The sequence below is a fragment of the Canis lupus genome, chromosome X (assembly GCF_011100685.1).
Source record: "Canis lupus familiaris isolate Mischka breed German Shepherd chromosome X, alternate assembly UU_Cfam_GSD_1.0, whole genome shotgun sequence".
Lineage (NCBI taxonomy): Eukaryota > Metazoa > Chordata > Mammalia > Carnivora > Canidae > Canis > Canis lupus.
The window spans coordinates 8,756,282-8,772,110 of NC_049260.1; the positions used below are offsets into that span (position 1 = coordinate 8,756,282).

The 15,829-nt window shown below is 43.5% G+C and overlaps 1 protein-coding gene and 1 long non-coding RNA gene across 4 annotated transcripts in view; one reads left to right on the plus strand and one right to left on the minus strand.

The window, feature by feature from the left end:
- FRMPD4 (FERM and PDZ domain containing 4) overlaps nt 1-15,829 on the plus strand; it is a 566,058-nt gene that overhangs the window by 124,613 nt on the left and 425,616 nt on the right. The window lies entirely within an intron of this gene.
- LOC111094747 lies at nt 427-7,476 on the minus strand. Its single transcript, XR_005386116.1, has 2 exons — nt 7,185-7,476; nt 427-1,816 (listed from the first exon to the last, which is right to left on the minus strand). It is a non-coding gene; the product is annotated as an uncharacterized LOC111094747 (long non-coding RNA).

The window sequence follows — 15,829 nt, forward strand, 5'->3', positions numbered from 1 at the left end:
GTTTCACCAACATTTGGCTTTATGACCTTTCTTTACAAATCCTCAAGACCCACATGCCGAGATGAGGGCAGTCTCTTGGTTGAAACTGTGATTTTAGGTTTTATCACACTTGTGGTTTGTTTTTTTGTTTTGTTTTGTTTTTTCTTTTTCTACCACCTTACAAATTGTAGGTATGTGATTTACTCCTTCCTATGCACCCTAACACCAAAAAAAGGGTCATGCTTTGATTCTTGAATCATTTTCAGTGTCTTGATGCTTGGGGCCAAAGCCTTTTCTTGTTATTTTATTATCTTGCTATTTCCAGCTTCATGGAAGTCAGAATAAATCTTTCATTTGCTTTGATATATTTCTTTTTCTTCTTCTGGTTTTTGCCCACTGAAGCATGAGAAGAGTTAGGGTAAACAAAATTAGGTGAGAGGCCCCTTCTAATCTGCCAGCTGTGTTAGAAAGAACATGAGATTTTGTTCTTCTTTTTTTTTTTTTTTAGTTAAATGAACCTGGGTTCTGGTCTTGATTCTGTTAATAAATAACTTTATGACTTTGGAAAAGAGCTTAGGCTCTGAGTCATTTCTTCACCTGAAACAAAGGAAATCCTAATGCTTGCTTCATGTACCTTTGAAGAACTATTTTAAGGAGTACATGAGAAAACACTTATAATTATCTTGCACTGTGCTGGCGGCCATAATAGATGTCAGTGATTGTTGCTTATTCTCTTGTGATCTTTTCTACGTAGAAAAACCTCCATATGTGCTTCCCTCCAGTTTGAGAGAAGGTGTCCCTTTATTTTTTGAAGTTACCCCTCCTTCTGTCTTCCTGATTCCGTTCCCTCTCACCTTCTCCAGGGTCTTGATGTTGATGAGGACGTGGAAGATGGTGGCTACCAGGCACTGAGTACCTTGCCAGGCATTAGGCAGTGTGCTTCAAGGCTGTTATCTCAGACTCTCCTCCCAAGAGCCTTGCCAAGGAGGGATTATGTCTCTTAGCACATGACACTCTCCTTGCAGGACATTTTATTTCTGTGCCCCCACCTCTAACTCTCTTGGGGTTTGATGAAATAACAGATAATATGTACATTGATGTCTATCCCTGATTCCGGCACCGAGTCCCTGAATCCCATGGAGTTTCCTGGGTGATTGGAATGTCTCTTGGAATGTCTCTTGGTTACCAAGAGACATTCCAGTGACTGGATGCGGACTGTTGTCAGAAACACCAAACCACGATGAGAAGCTTAGAATTTGCAGCCCTACTCCTGGCTCTCCATACAGAGGCTGCAAGTTGAGTTAATGGGTGATATGACTACATGGTGAAGCCTCCAGAAAAGTCTCAAGTGTAAGAGGTTTGGGAACTTTCGGGCCAGTGAACACGTGGAGGTGCAGGGAGAGGGGTGTGCCTGGAGAAAGCATGGCTCCCCACCCTTCCCACATACCCTGTCTTCTTCATCTCATCCGTTTCTTGAGTTGTAGCCTTTCATGAAAACACTGATCATGTGGGAGGTAAACTGTTTTCCTGAGTTCTGTGAAGCACTCTAGTAAATTAATCAAACCTGAGGGAGGGAGGGGTTCGTGGGCACCTCAGATCTGCAGCTGGTTGGCCAGGGCACAGGTGACCAGCTGGACTTGCAGCTGGTGTCTGCAGGAGGGGGAGGGGGAAGTCTGGGAGTCTTGACCTGTGGGATGTGATGCTGTCTCCATTCAGCTAGTGTCAGATTTGAGTTAAATTGTAGGACACACAGCTGGCATGGCAGAGAATCGCTTGATGGGGCAAAGGCCGCACACGTCTGGTGTCGGGTGCCATCAGTGCGGTAGTAGTGGGAGGCCTAAGGGAGGTACAAAGGAGCAATGAGTGTTTACTATTCAATTGTCATCTCTGAGTATTGCTTCTCTGTTCTCTTTTTTCAAAATATTTTTATTACTGAAGTGTCACTGACATATAGTGTTATATCGGTTTCAGGTGTACAACATTGTGATTCGACAGTTCTATACATTCATTACACCATGCTTGCCACCATTAGTGTAGTCACCCTCTGTCACCATACAGCGTTACTACAGTGTTAAGGATGGCGTTCCCTAGGCTGTATTTTCATGCTTGTGACTTTATTTTATAATTCGAAGTTTATTCCCCTTAATCTCTTTCACCTACTTTGCCCATCTCCCCACTCCCCACCAGTCTGTCTGGCATCCACTGGGTATTTTACCCAAAGAAAATGAAAACACTAATTCTAAAAGATTTATGCACCCCTGTGTTTATTGCAGTATTATTTACAATAGCCAAGATATGGTAACAACCTAAGCGCCTGTTGATTGAGGAATGGTAAAGAAGACGTGGTGAGTAGTATATACAACAGAATAGTCCTCAACCATTATAAAACAAAATGAGATCTTGCCATTTGCGACAACATGAGTGGACCTAGGGAGCAATATGCTGAGTAAAACTAGTGAGACAGAGAAAAATAAATACCATACGATTACACTTATACGTGGAGACTTTGTACTCTTGTAGGTTTAGACAAGACATATCTATGTCTTGGATTTGGGTGTTTCCTAGCTGTGACCTTGGCTTTCTGTCCTTAGTCAACATGCATTCCCTCAGCGACCTCATCCCTTTTGTGGTTTTACTTGCACTGGTGTGTTGATGACTTGGAAACCGAAATCTCCATCCCAAGGCTGCAGAATGCAAAGTTCAGTTGCCTAGTGCATGTGTCCCAGATGCCTCAAACTCAGCCTCTTCCCAGGGTACTTCTCCAATTTCATCCTAAGATTTTCCTTCCTTCTGTATTCTCACAGTAGGTGACACCACCCAATCGCCCAGGACAGAAAATCAGCAGTAATCCTCAATTCTTGTGGCTCTTGACCATTGGTACCTCATCAATATAACTTGAAACCATCTGCCTCAACTCCTGACTGTCGTCCATTGCTTGATTCTGTCTCATTATTCCTCACTGGATTTGATTTCAGGAGCTCTTGATGTTCTCATTGCTAATCCTGCCTCCTTCAAATCCATTATCTACACCGGTAGCAGATGTTCTATCTGAAGTGCTAGCTGTATGCACTTGTTCCCTATTCACTCATCAGAGACCCCTTACGGTCCTGATGCAAGCTCCTCTGAGTGGCCTAGAAGGCTGTGAAGGACCTCTCTCCACACCTCTCCTTTGGCCTCCTGTTCTACCCTTAGTGCTGTACCTTATGCTCTAGTGCTAGCACACTGTTCTCCCAATATGCCACGCTGTTCCACTCTATGCCTTTGCTGAAGCTGGTGCTTCTCCCTAGATGCCCTTTCCTCTTTTCTGCATGGAGCTAGCTCTTCCACTTCAAGGCAACTCTGGTGTCTGTTCTATTGCGTTTAAGCTTGGCTCAGGTTGCTCTGCTCTGGGCTCTGCCAACACCCTGGGGTTCTCTCTCCTTGTACTTAGGATGGTATACGGGATCCCTATTTCTGTGTCTCCTGCCAAGAGTTGGTTCCCTGAGGGCAGGGAAGTACGTCCCGGGACCTGACGTGATAGTTTTGGGAGCATAGCAGATGCCGAATAAATATTTGCTGATCAGAGCTGAGCTTCTTACAGAGGACCTGGGGAGAGATTTTGAGCCTGGACATGACCACAGATGATGGTTCGTCACCCTCACACCCCAGGGGAGAAAAAAAAAGATGCCTTACTCAGTAAAAATCCATGAAAATAGCATTTCAGAATCATTAAAGATGACATGCATAGAATGCAAAATATACAAAGCTCTAAATTTTGTCTGATTCCTTGGGTGTTATTGATTTAAGAAAAAAAAAAAAGCAGCATTGTTTTGATGCTTAGTAGAACCTCTGACTTCAAAAGCTGGTGATTTGCATCCTCTTAAAATGCCACCAGTGCACTTTCCTGCCCAAGTGCCTACCAGCAGGACTTGACATTTAAGGAAGAAGCTATCAGAAGCTAAAGGACTGGCAGGCATTGTTTTGGTGATAGGAAAGCTGAACAGCTTATCCCAGCAAGAGGTCAGGAGAAAGACAAGAGCCCCCCAAGGAACTTTGGGTGCCATGCACTTTGTATTCAACAACAAGTACGGTTTTCATGATTTGAACTCCTTAAGAAAATTTTAAACATGCCTAAAGCAAACAGAATAGCAGAACAACCCTTCCCAAGCAAGTATGAACATGGTGCCTTTTCTGAATCCTCTATATACCAGACATTTGCCATTCCCCCATTTTTCTTCTGCAGTAAAATTGTGGCTTTCATTTTATATATTCAGAAGTTACAAGGCCAATATACCTATTTTAAGAATAGTTCCATCATGAAATTAATAATACTACAAATACAAAATGTTAGATTTTTATTCCTTTAACTTGTAGCAGTATAACTTGTCTCTTGTTTAGTTTGCTTAATAAAACGTGACAAAGAAATCAGAAAAACAATCATTGCTCATGTGAATGATATTATATCTACTTCTAATTGTTTCAGGAAGCACTTTAGTTAGTGGATTAGAATAAGAGCTGAGTTCAACCCGTGGACCAAATATGGCCCCTATTTTTTGAAAATAATGTTTTTTTGTTTATAACGATTTTATTTCTTTATTTGAGAGGGAACAGAAGCAGAGGGAGAGGGAGAAGCAGGCTCCCTGCTGAGCTAGGAGCTGGATGTGGGGCTTAATCCCAGGACCCTGAGATCATGATATGGGCTGAAGGCCGACATGTAACCAATGGAGCCACCCAGGTGCCCAGAAAATAAAGTCTTATTGGCATATAGCCATGTCCATGCATTTGTGCAATGTCTGTGGCTGCTCGTGGACTACAGTGGCAGAGTGAAGTATCTGCACAGACCGTATGACCCAACAAAGCCTAAAACGTTTTCTGTCTCTTTACAGATAAAATTTGACAACTCCTGGCTTAGCATAGAAGCTTCCTCTTATCACCTATGTGCCCTTAGATGAGTCACTTAATCTCTTTGAGATAATTTAATATTCTGTAAATAGAAATGAAAAGTCTCACTTCTGGGGTTGTTTTGAGGATCACAAGAGTTTAAACACATGTGAGTTCTCAGAAGCCTGTTTGGCCCCTAGGCATGGTTAGCTTTGTCATCGTTACCATTATCAATATTATTGGCAATGGGGTGGTCCTGTTGGAGTCTTATAAACCAGTGGGCTTCAAGTTGCAGCTATACCACTTAGGAATTGAGGAAGAAAGTTATTAGGGCTGAGCCTGTTTCTGTATGTGCAAAAGGGTGATAATTAGTTCGCATCCTGTGAGACTATTAGCAGGAATGAAGTCAACAAAGCCTTGGGACCTGCCAAAGGCTCAGGAACTGGGGCTGTTGTGTGTCTCTGTAGGTACTCTCTATTTCGACGGAGGTGCTGGGCACCTGGATCTTTGTAGAGATTGGGACTACAGGCACTCAAGACCTCCTGGGATAATATTCCAAACTTTGATGAATTTGCTACAGTCCAGAATCTAGGCCTCAGCTGTGAAGGTCTTGGATCCATATTTTGTTATTTCTCTGAGAGTAAGTTTCTCCCTCTTGAATAGACTTCAGGTCATGAGACTGATATATAAACTTGGGCGGCAATTTGTACATTTGCCTTTTTTTTTAAGATGCATTTATTTATTTATTTGAGGGGGAGGGAGAGAGAGAGATAGCATGAGTGGGAAGGGGCAGAGGGAGAGAGAATCTTGAGCAGACTCCACTCCCAAGACCCTGAGATCATGCTCTGAGCCCAAACCAAGGGTCATATGCTTAACCGACTGCACCACTCAGGCCCCCCTGTACATTTGCTTTTAAACTAGGACTGCTAATGAGATTGAGTGCTGTACCTCTAAGCTTCATGGTCAGGTACATACCTCTCCATGGAAGTTTACAAATGGATTCAAAACAAGCTTTAGAACCCAGATTCGGACAACGCTGGCATAGCAAATGCTAGCTTTTGATGGTTTGAGTCTCTGTTTCAAGCAGAATGGGGACTTGATTGCCATCCTTTTTGGTTATGTCGATGTATTGAATCAGATTATGGTCTACCCTGCAGAACTGTGGGCAAGTCCGGGGAGTCCTGTGGTGCAGAAGCCGGTGGCTCAGATAGCAATTACATATTCACTGTTGTGGAAAGAGCTTGATACTGTACACTGGGATGTGGTGTGCTGGTTGATGAGCAGCATGTGCCCTGAATTTTATAAGCCTCAAACGCTTGATGGAAAAATATATCCAGAAAGTGAAATCAAAGCCAATATTCATAATAGGGGGAAAAAACGAAAGCTGTTAGGAATGTTCCCATTTATCTTCATGAAGTAAACATTTGCCTCTTAAAATGAGATATTTATTTGGGAGGAAAACAGACTCTGTCAGTATATCCTTGCAATAAAATAAATTTGCTTATGAAACCAGTTGTGGGTGAAATGAGGTGATTGTGGTTTCTCATATGCATTGTACCTGATATACTACCAGTTTTTAATGACAATAAAATGTATTACACATCTTCCTCCCATTTGGATGAGTTGTTTACGTCATGAGGATGGTGTTGATGGAGAGATTATAATAATTAATTTATATTGTGTTTGGGAAAAATCTCCATGTGCTTTTCAGAAGTGGATTTAAATGCATACAAATGCAAGAACAAATAGCAAAATGCACTTTATGTCACACTAAATGCCTTTCTTTCTGCCAGTTCTTTCTAGGTAGACTTTGGCTCAGATTTTAAGTCCATTTTCTCCCATAATCACCAAATTTCATATGTGCCGTGGATTTTTCCTAATCTTACTGATTATAGTTCTTAATAATATCATTAAGGAATAGCATTGATCCAGGATTGTCATCTTGAAACAATATTGTCATCTTGGATTATAACTATTCCCTGGAACGTTATGATAGAGGATAAACAAATATTTCATTCAGCCAGTAGGTACTGAGCATCTACTGTGTGCCAGGCACTGTTCTAGATCTGGGAATAGAGTAGTTAGTAAACTGCTCATGGGTTTATCTTCCATTGGAGGGAGTCAGAAACGAAACTAAATAAATAACTAAATGTAGAGCACGGTAGATGATGATAGGGCTCTGAGAGAAAAAGGGAGAAGATAGGAGAGGGATATAGGTGGGAGGTGGGAAGGAGTCCGATTTCGAGCCAGGTAGTGTGCTAAGACCTAACAGGAGGAAAGAAACATGCCAGCGAAGGTGTCTGGAAGAGGGAGAGGTAGAGTGACCTGGTTTGGCCAACACTTACTGGTATTTAGCACCAAAGGTCTTTGCATCCTAGACAATTTGTCAGTCCCTGGTGAACCCAGATGCTGGTGATCTTACAGGCGAGGTTGCCTGGTGTAGATTAGCAAGCGGACAAGTGTGGCTGGAGGGAAGTCCCAGAGGAGGTGACAGGCAATGGGATCCGAGGTGACATGAGGCATCAGAAGCATTAGGGCCTTGTCAGCATTTTGAGGACTGGCTTTTTTGACTTTGAGTGAAATGCAGTCATTGGAGGGTTGGCGTCAGGGTGCCATGGGTTGATGTCTCTTCCTGAGGGCCCATGCTGGCTCCTGTTTTGAGAGTCACAAAGGGAGCCAGGACAACAGCAGGGAAGCCCCATGATGACCTAGGGATGGGACGAAGGCAGCTTGGACCAAAGCACAGGATCGCAGGGTTCTTCTTTCACGGAGTCAGAGAATGAATCTTGTGGACACAAAAGGGTGAAGTGAAAGTTTATTCAGTGAAGGTAGAGACCAAAAAGGAAAAAAAAGAGCTCTCTAGAGTGAGAGGGGTCCTGAATGGGTTGCCACCATGGGCTGCCACTGGCAATCTTTTATTGAGAACTGACCCGGGAGGCTTGTGGCCTTGAGATTCTTGTGCTGTCTTGGTTTGAGCAAGGACTCCTGATAACATCCTTAATGGCTTGCTTTTTCTTTGAGGTCTGGTCATCTTCTGTGGTTAAAGTGTAGCTGCCAAAAAAAAAAAAAAAAAAAAGTGGTGTGATTCTGGGTGAATGTGCTGGCCAGGGTGGGGGACAGCCTCCCCTGGTCCAGGACAGTGGATGTGGAGGCAGAGAATGCGAGGAATCCATGGTGACTCCGGAGCTTTTGTCCTGAGTTATTACAGAAAGGAGAAAAAGACCAATTACCGAGACTGGGAGAAACAGCTTTGGAAAGGGAAGGATCAGAAGGCAAGATTGAGGTGCCTGTTGGAAATGCAAGCGGGAATGTTCTGTAGGCAGCTGGATTTAGAAGCCCGGGGTTCGGGGTTCGGGAGGGGGGACCGGGCTGGGTGTTGCCACGGGGGCTCAAGACACTCCCCACGCTCTCCGTTCATGACGGGGGCTTGCTGTTTCACACTGCAGCTGCTTTCCGCAAACATTTTATTCCAATTCTCTCCTATATTAATGTGTCTAAAAATGCCATGTGATAATAAATCCATCTCCCCACAACAGGTGTTGATTGGAATTAAGTGAGGTGTAAGTGTGGGCTACCGTATGTTTGTTTTCCCACAAGACTTTAATGAGTTTGTCTATTAGTTTAACGTAACGAATTTTTGAATCTCAGGAGATGGTTCATTATGCCATCGTTCTTGAAGAATGCCTAAAGCTACTGTTTGGTTGATTTAAAAGCATTCTTTTACTAATTTTCCAGAGACAATTATTTTAAATTGTTCTGAATTGGGGACGTTTAGATGGGAAAATACGCAGTTGGGTTGTATTAAGCCTAGTTTCTACTGCGAAATCTACTAGGGAAATTAGCTGTTCTCTTCCCTCCATCTCCTAAATAAGCTCCAGGTGAAGAGCTGTGGTGCAGAGCAAGCCAGTTTTCAGTAGAGGAAAATTCAGGCCTGATGCTTCACGTGACCAGGCTAAATATTTCAGGAGAAGGAAAGGTTGGTTGCCTTATTGACTTTGTATGAGTGGAAGAGCCCGGGTCACCTGTGTTTTGGTTTCCGCCTATACAAGATAATCAAAGACAAAGTAGTTCTCCGTCCGGCTGCCCATGGCCATCATCTGTGGAGCTAGAAAAATACCTGGGCCCGCTCCCAATGACTGTGCTATAATTGGTCTGGGGTGTGACCTGAACATCAATCAGTAGAGGTGATTATAATATGCAGCCAAATCTGAGAACCTCTGGTACAGAACAGATTCCTGATCCTGCATTTTTACTAGTGCATCAACGTTGAAGTTTTTTAAAAAAGATTCTATCTATCTATCTATCTATTAGAGTGAGCACCCAGGGAAGGGGGAAGGCAGGTAGTGGGGGGCAGGGGAGAGAATCTTAAGCAGACTCCTGTGCTGAGCTCTGAGCCCTACATAGGGGCTCAATCCCATGACCACAAGACCATGAATTGAGCCAAAACCAAGAGTTGGGTCACTTAACTGACTGAGCCACCCAGATACTGCAACAGTGATGATTTTTATAGTAACTAAATTACACTGTTAGAAGGAAAAAGGAGCCCAGTAAATGTAATAAAGAGTCTTCTGTGTCCATATGGGTTCTGCTTAATTAGAAGACTTATGTGGGTATATTTAAAACTTTGAAATAGGGATCCCTGGGTGGCTCGGTGATTTAGCCTCTGCCTTCAGCCCAGGGTGTGATCCTGGGGTCCTGGGATCGAGTCCTGCATCGGGCTCCCTGCATGGAGCCTGCTTCTTCCTCTGCCTGGGTCTCTGCCCCTCTCTCTGTCTCTCTGTGTCTCTCATGAATAAATAAATAAAATCTTTTTTTTTAAATAAAACTTTGAAATAAAGTAGGTATGGTCCATGCATGTTTTCATGTTTTATCCTTTCCTCTGGAAATAATGTGGGAGATGCACTTCCTGTGATTATATGTTCAGAGTGGCCTACAGCAGAATTGCAAGTCTGAATTAGATGGCTGTATAATTAAGCACTTGCCCTCTTTCTGCACACCACAGGTCTTATCTATTTAGACGAAAAAAATATTTCAAGCACGACTTTAAAAGCACCTTGTAATTTCCCCCAATTTCCTCCAGAATACTAAGTACTGGTAATTTTACTAAGTTTGGTTATGACAGCTTATTTTCCTCCCTTTACAATATAAAAAAGTATGTAGTGCTCCAAATAGCTTCTTTTTTCTAAGACAGATGGGATGCTTGGAAGTGAAATCTTGAAGCATGGTTATTAGTGTGAGTTACTGATAAATTCAGCAACAAATTATTGGTTCACTTTTGGGTTACTGCTGTTGGCAGAGTGATGATAAGGTGCTACTTGTCTTGTTGGTTTACACGTACTCTTCCATACAGAAAATGGTTGGGAATAGGCGTTCACTTGGGTACCATGGGGTCTCCCGTAGTTTTGTGAGGCGAAGCTAGTGTTTAATGGCTCGGTGTTGCCTCTTGCTCGGAGTGCCCTGCCGAGGAGGCTAGCAGGAAAGGCCTTGGCAAGTGAACTCTTGGAGCAGAGGTGGAAAGGGCCTTCTGATCTTGTATTTCAGCCTGTTGGGCTTCCCCACACAAGCTGGAGACCATACTTGGGAAGCTACAGAGAATGTCTATATTGCTCTTCTATGGGCTGAACCTCCGGAAGTGGTTAATACAATAAACGTTGATTTCTTGCTCACATCGCTAGCGGGCACAGTTTGGATGGGGATGGCCCAGCTCCATGTGGTCATTCAGGAATCCAGGCTCCTTCCATCTGGGGGATCAGCCTTTCTTTAGATCTGTAGAGTCTCTATTTAGCTAGCAGAGTGGGAAAAGAAGCGAAGCGCTTGAAGTGGGAGAGTTCCAATTGATCAGGCTTGGAACTAGTGCATTCACTTTCATTACAGTGGCCAGAGTTCCTCACACAGCCATGGCCAACTACAAAGAGGGCTGAAAAACCTAGCCTTCCTGAAGGAAGAGGAGAACAAGAATCCCAAGAGTGGTAGCAGGCTCGGCCATAGCCTCAGACAGGGGGGTTTTGGTTGGGGGTACAAATATAGTCTACCTCTGGAGGCAGTTGAGGTGTGGAGCCAAGATTGCCTTCACAGCGGAGAATCTGGGTTCCCATCTCAAGTCTGCTCATGCATGATTAGGGGCTCATTCCTGGTTTCTTCCCCTGTGAAGACGAGGGTCAAAGGATGACCCAACAGTTTGGAAATTACTTGGAGGAGGTATCATCTTTCTGTTCTATTCTACAGTCCCTTGCACAGAGCTAGGCATAGCCATTCTGTGGCTCGTTTTTCCAGAGAGAAGCTTTCTGTTTCATTGATGAGACTAGCTCAGCGGTTCCTTAGGGTATACAGTCTTTACAAGGAGTTACATTCCTGAGTCGCGGGCTGTAACCACAGTACTGATCGAGTTCTGATACGAATGCCAGTTTGAGTGGTACCTTCTTGAGAACAGTCCAGAAGAGTCCTTTAATTCCTCCCTTTTCTTCTAAAAGCAAACTGCAGTTCCTTCCTTCTGCCAGTTTGGCCCTGACCTGCCCTGGGGTGAAATTTGACTGTTAGCTTTGGTTCTGTTGTCATTTTTACGTTTCATTATTATTACAATTTTTTTGCTATTGCTTGCCAGTATAGATGACTGGTCTTGTGGCTTTGTAGCCCATCGATAGCATGGTTACCTCTTAAATGATGTGGAGAAGAGTGTGGGGAGAAGCCAAGGAGACCCTCCAGGGTAAGTGGACTGGAAACCACATGGCTAGGCTGGTTGGGTGATTGTGGAAAAATGCTTACCTTTTCAGAGGACCCCAATGTGTTCATTAATTAAATAAAAAGGTAGTCTTCTCTGAAGCTCTTAAACCTTCCAGCTATGGGCTCTATTACATATACCAGTTGACTGACAAGGTAGGGAAACAGTTTTTTTAATGCCGGAATGGAAAACTTAGGACATATTTGGGGTCTACTCACGTCAGTGAATGGACACTATTTCTAGTCACCTTACACGATTTCTAGTTTATTGTTAAAGGACTGAGTTTTTGTTTGAAAGTACATCTAGGTATACCGTGGTAGCAGTGGTAGGCTTGCCCCCACCGCAACAGATACTTTGCAGTGTCTGCAAGCATTTTTGGTTTTGTCACAACTGAGTGGATTGCTCTGGCAACTGGGGGTGGAGGTCAGGGAGGCTGCCCCACTCCCACGGTGCACAGGATTCCCCCACCCCACCCCCTAGCAAAGAGTTCTTGCCTCCGAATGTCAATACTGCTGAGTCTGGGGATCTTGGAATTTGAGGCAGCATGTGAAGACTCCAATTCTCCAGCTTTGTGCCTTTGGGATGAGGGGTTGCATGTTCAGGAGGAAGTGGGTACTTATTTGGACCATGTGTAACCTATAATTTGTGTAGATAGATGAGGGGAGGGAGCAATACGGGGAGCAGTGAGAAGGTGTCTCTCAAAATCATGTACTTGGATTTGGTAACATTTATTTATTTATTTATCTTTGAAGATCTATTTACTTAAGAAAGAGAGAGAGTGTGTGAGCAGAGGGGAGGGGCAGATGGAGAAAATCTTCCAGCTCCATGTAGGGCTCCATCCCAGGACCCTGAGATGGCAAACTGAGCAGCTTAACCAGCTGAGCCATCCAGGCACCCCTGGATTTGGTGACATGTACTTCCCGAAGTGCTAATGGACTTGTAGGAAGTTTTCTCTGGTGAAATTGCAGATTCGTGGATTCTTCAGAGAGAACTTGCAGATGCAAAAATACCCATGTGCTTATAGCAGTTCTTTATGATATCATTTTGATAAGGGGCAATCAGTTAACATGCTGAATGCCATTATTTTTTTTTTAATTCTTTATTTTTTTTTTAAGATTTTTATTTATTTATTCATGAGAGATGCACAGAGAGAGAGAGAGAGAGAGAGGCAGAGACACAGGCAAAGGGAGAAGCAGGCTCCACGCAGGGAGCCCAATGCGGGACTCGATCCCTGGTCTCCAGGATCACATCCCAGGCTGCAGGCAGCACCAAACCACTGCACCACCAGGGCTGCCCTTTAAAAAATTCTTTAAAAATACCTTTCTTGGTTTGTTCTGGATGAGCTGAATACCTGAGCCATGTGTCCAATAATTTTCTGTTTTCTTAAAATTCTGCGACCATCTGGTTGATTTATAGCTCCTGATAACTGAAATCTGTTTATTAATTTCACATAAGGAACTGCAAGAGGGGAGAAGATACAGAGCAATCCCTGTATTGTAGTTGGGTGAGTGGTGGGACTAAATGATTATGATCAAGTTACATGAGAATCTCATGAACAGGAAAAGTCACTATGCAAGTTCACTCAGTGATTGTTTTGCTCTTCAATTTCAGATATACCTTTAGAGATACGGATATGTACACATACATACGTGTGTATTTCTATATAGATTCTTATATATACATATATAAACCCATATGTATATAGAAAACCTAATGTCGGGCAGCCCCGACATTTGGCGCTGCCTTTGGCCCAGGGCGTGATCCTGGAGACCCGGGATCGAGTCCCATGTCAGGCTCCCTGCATGGAGCCTGCTTCTCCTCTGCCTGTGTCTCTGCCTCTCTCTCTCTCTCTCTCTCTTGCTCTGTGTGTCTCATGAATAAATACAATAAAATCTTTAAAAAAAAAAAGAAAACCTAATGTCTAACAGTCACATTCAGCAACACGTTTTTACTGTATTCATGCCTCACTGATTATGCATCAGTGTTTCTTTTATAACTCTACGAGGGGGCCACAAGGTATGATATTGGTAGACAAGGCAAAACGCTCATACTGGTGTGAAATCTCAGTAGAGTCTATATAATAAATAGTATTGTGCCAAGGTCAGTTTCCGGGTTTTGACAATAAGCTATGGTTATGGAAGATTGAGTTAGTATTTAGAGAGGCTGGGTGAAGGGTACATGGTAGCTGTCTATTATTTTTGCAGTTTCCTTGTGAGTCTAAAATAAAATGTTAAAAATGAAAACAACTAAGATTGTCTCCCTGCTTCCAAGAGTAGAAACGTATAAATAGTTTTTCTAAAAAGGGAGCACACCTTGCTTTTTTGGTTGGAAAAATATAATAATACTCCCACAGGTACTGTGTGATACACTCAGTTATAAACACTATTATGTTGCATCTGTTCATTAGTGAGACTATTTTATAGAAATAGTAATTTCTTTTATGTAAACTTTTATCAACATATAACATGCACGCAGAAATCCCAAGTCTACATACAGCTAGTGAATTTTCACAAATTGAACATACTCATGTAATAAGCAGCCAGATTAGGACTGGATTTATGACCATCAACCAGAGTCACCATCATCACCACCCCCTCACTGGTGCCCCTTCCGATCCCTAGCTGGGTCCCACCCTTGCCAAGGTTAGGCATATCCTGCCTTCTGGTACCATAGATTAGCTTTTTTTTTTTTTTTTTTTTAAGATTTTATTTTTTTATTCATGTGAGACACAGAGAGGCAGAGACCCAGGCAGAGGGAGAAGCAGGCTCCAGGAAGGGAACCCGACGTGGGATTTGATCCCAGGTCTCTAGGATCAGGCCCTGGGCTGAAGGCAGCGCTAAACTGCTGAGCCACCCAGGCTGCCGAGCTTTTTTTGTTGTTGTTGTTTTTAAGGACTTTATTTATTTATTTGATAGCAAGAGAGCCCAAGCACAAGCAGGGGGAGGGACAGAAGGAGAAGCAGCAGGGCCCCTACCACCCCCCACCCCCCCCACCCCCGCTCCCACTAGCAGGGAGCCAGATGCAGGGCTCTATCCCAGGACCCTGGGATCATGACCTGAGCAGAAGGCAGATTCTTAACTAACTGAGGCACCCAGGTGGCTCTAGCTTTAACTGTTTCTAACTTTGGCCTAGTGAAATTTCAAGTGTCTCACATTCTCTTCCAGGAGAGAGATGTGGGTCCAGCGCCTGTTATCAGGCAGGTTGAATGCTGCAACAGTCGAGAGGTTTCCATTCTGACACCAGGTGCAAAGAGCTGCTCTTGATCTATTCTCTGCTGTTCACCTGTGCCAGCGGAGCTAAAGTACGGTTGGGTATCCCAGGTTCTCCTTAATTTTGGAACTTAAGTTTGTGACTTCTGCAGGTCATTTTAAGGTAGAGTAGGAACTTTTATTCAGATGAAAGTGAGAGGTTTTGCATGATGACCAAAAAGTCAGTACTGCATCTTTTGTCATTAATGAGTTACTTGGACCAATGCAAGTCAAATTTTGTGAGCATCACACTCCCCTGGGGATCTTCTTGAAATGCAGATTCTCATGCTCTCTAGGTTTCTGGTTGTGTTGTGGATTCTGCATTCCTACGAAGCTCCTCTCCCTGATGAGGTGGGTACAAGGACCACACTGATGTGTCTGTGTGTCTGTCTTTCTTTCTATCTTTCTTTCTTTTTCTTTTTTCTTTCCCCTCTCTTTCTTTCTTCTTTTTTTCTTCATTTGATTATAGTTGACACACAATGTTACATTAGTTTCATGTGCACAACTCCGTGAATCAACAGGTTTATACATTTATGCTGTGCTCACCACAAGTGTAGCTACCATCTGTCACCACGTGATGCTATTACAATACGATAATGTAGACATTATCTTATAACCAGGGGAGTCACTATGTGGTGGGTGACAACAGGAACTTGGGCCAGATTGTCTAGATTCAAATCCTTGTTCTGCCATATACTCATGGACATCAAAGAAGTTTCCTAATAGTTCTATACATCTGTTGGGGGGGGAGCAAATCATAGCAGGTTGGTTTTTTGTTTTTGTTTTTGTTTTAGGAGAGAGCACGAGGTGGGGAAGTGCAGAGGGAGAGAGGGAATCATCCCAAGCAGGCTCCATGCCCAGTGTAGAGCCCACCATGAGGCTCGATCTCACAACTTGAGATCATGACCTGAGCCGAAATCAAGAGTCTGTCACATAACCGCCACCCTGGGCGCCCCCAGTAGCAGAGTTTTGTGAGGACTGGATGATACCATACATGGGAAATGCTTCAAGCAGTGTCCAGCAC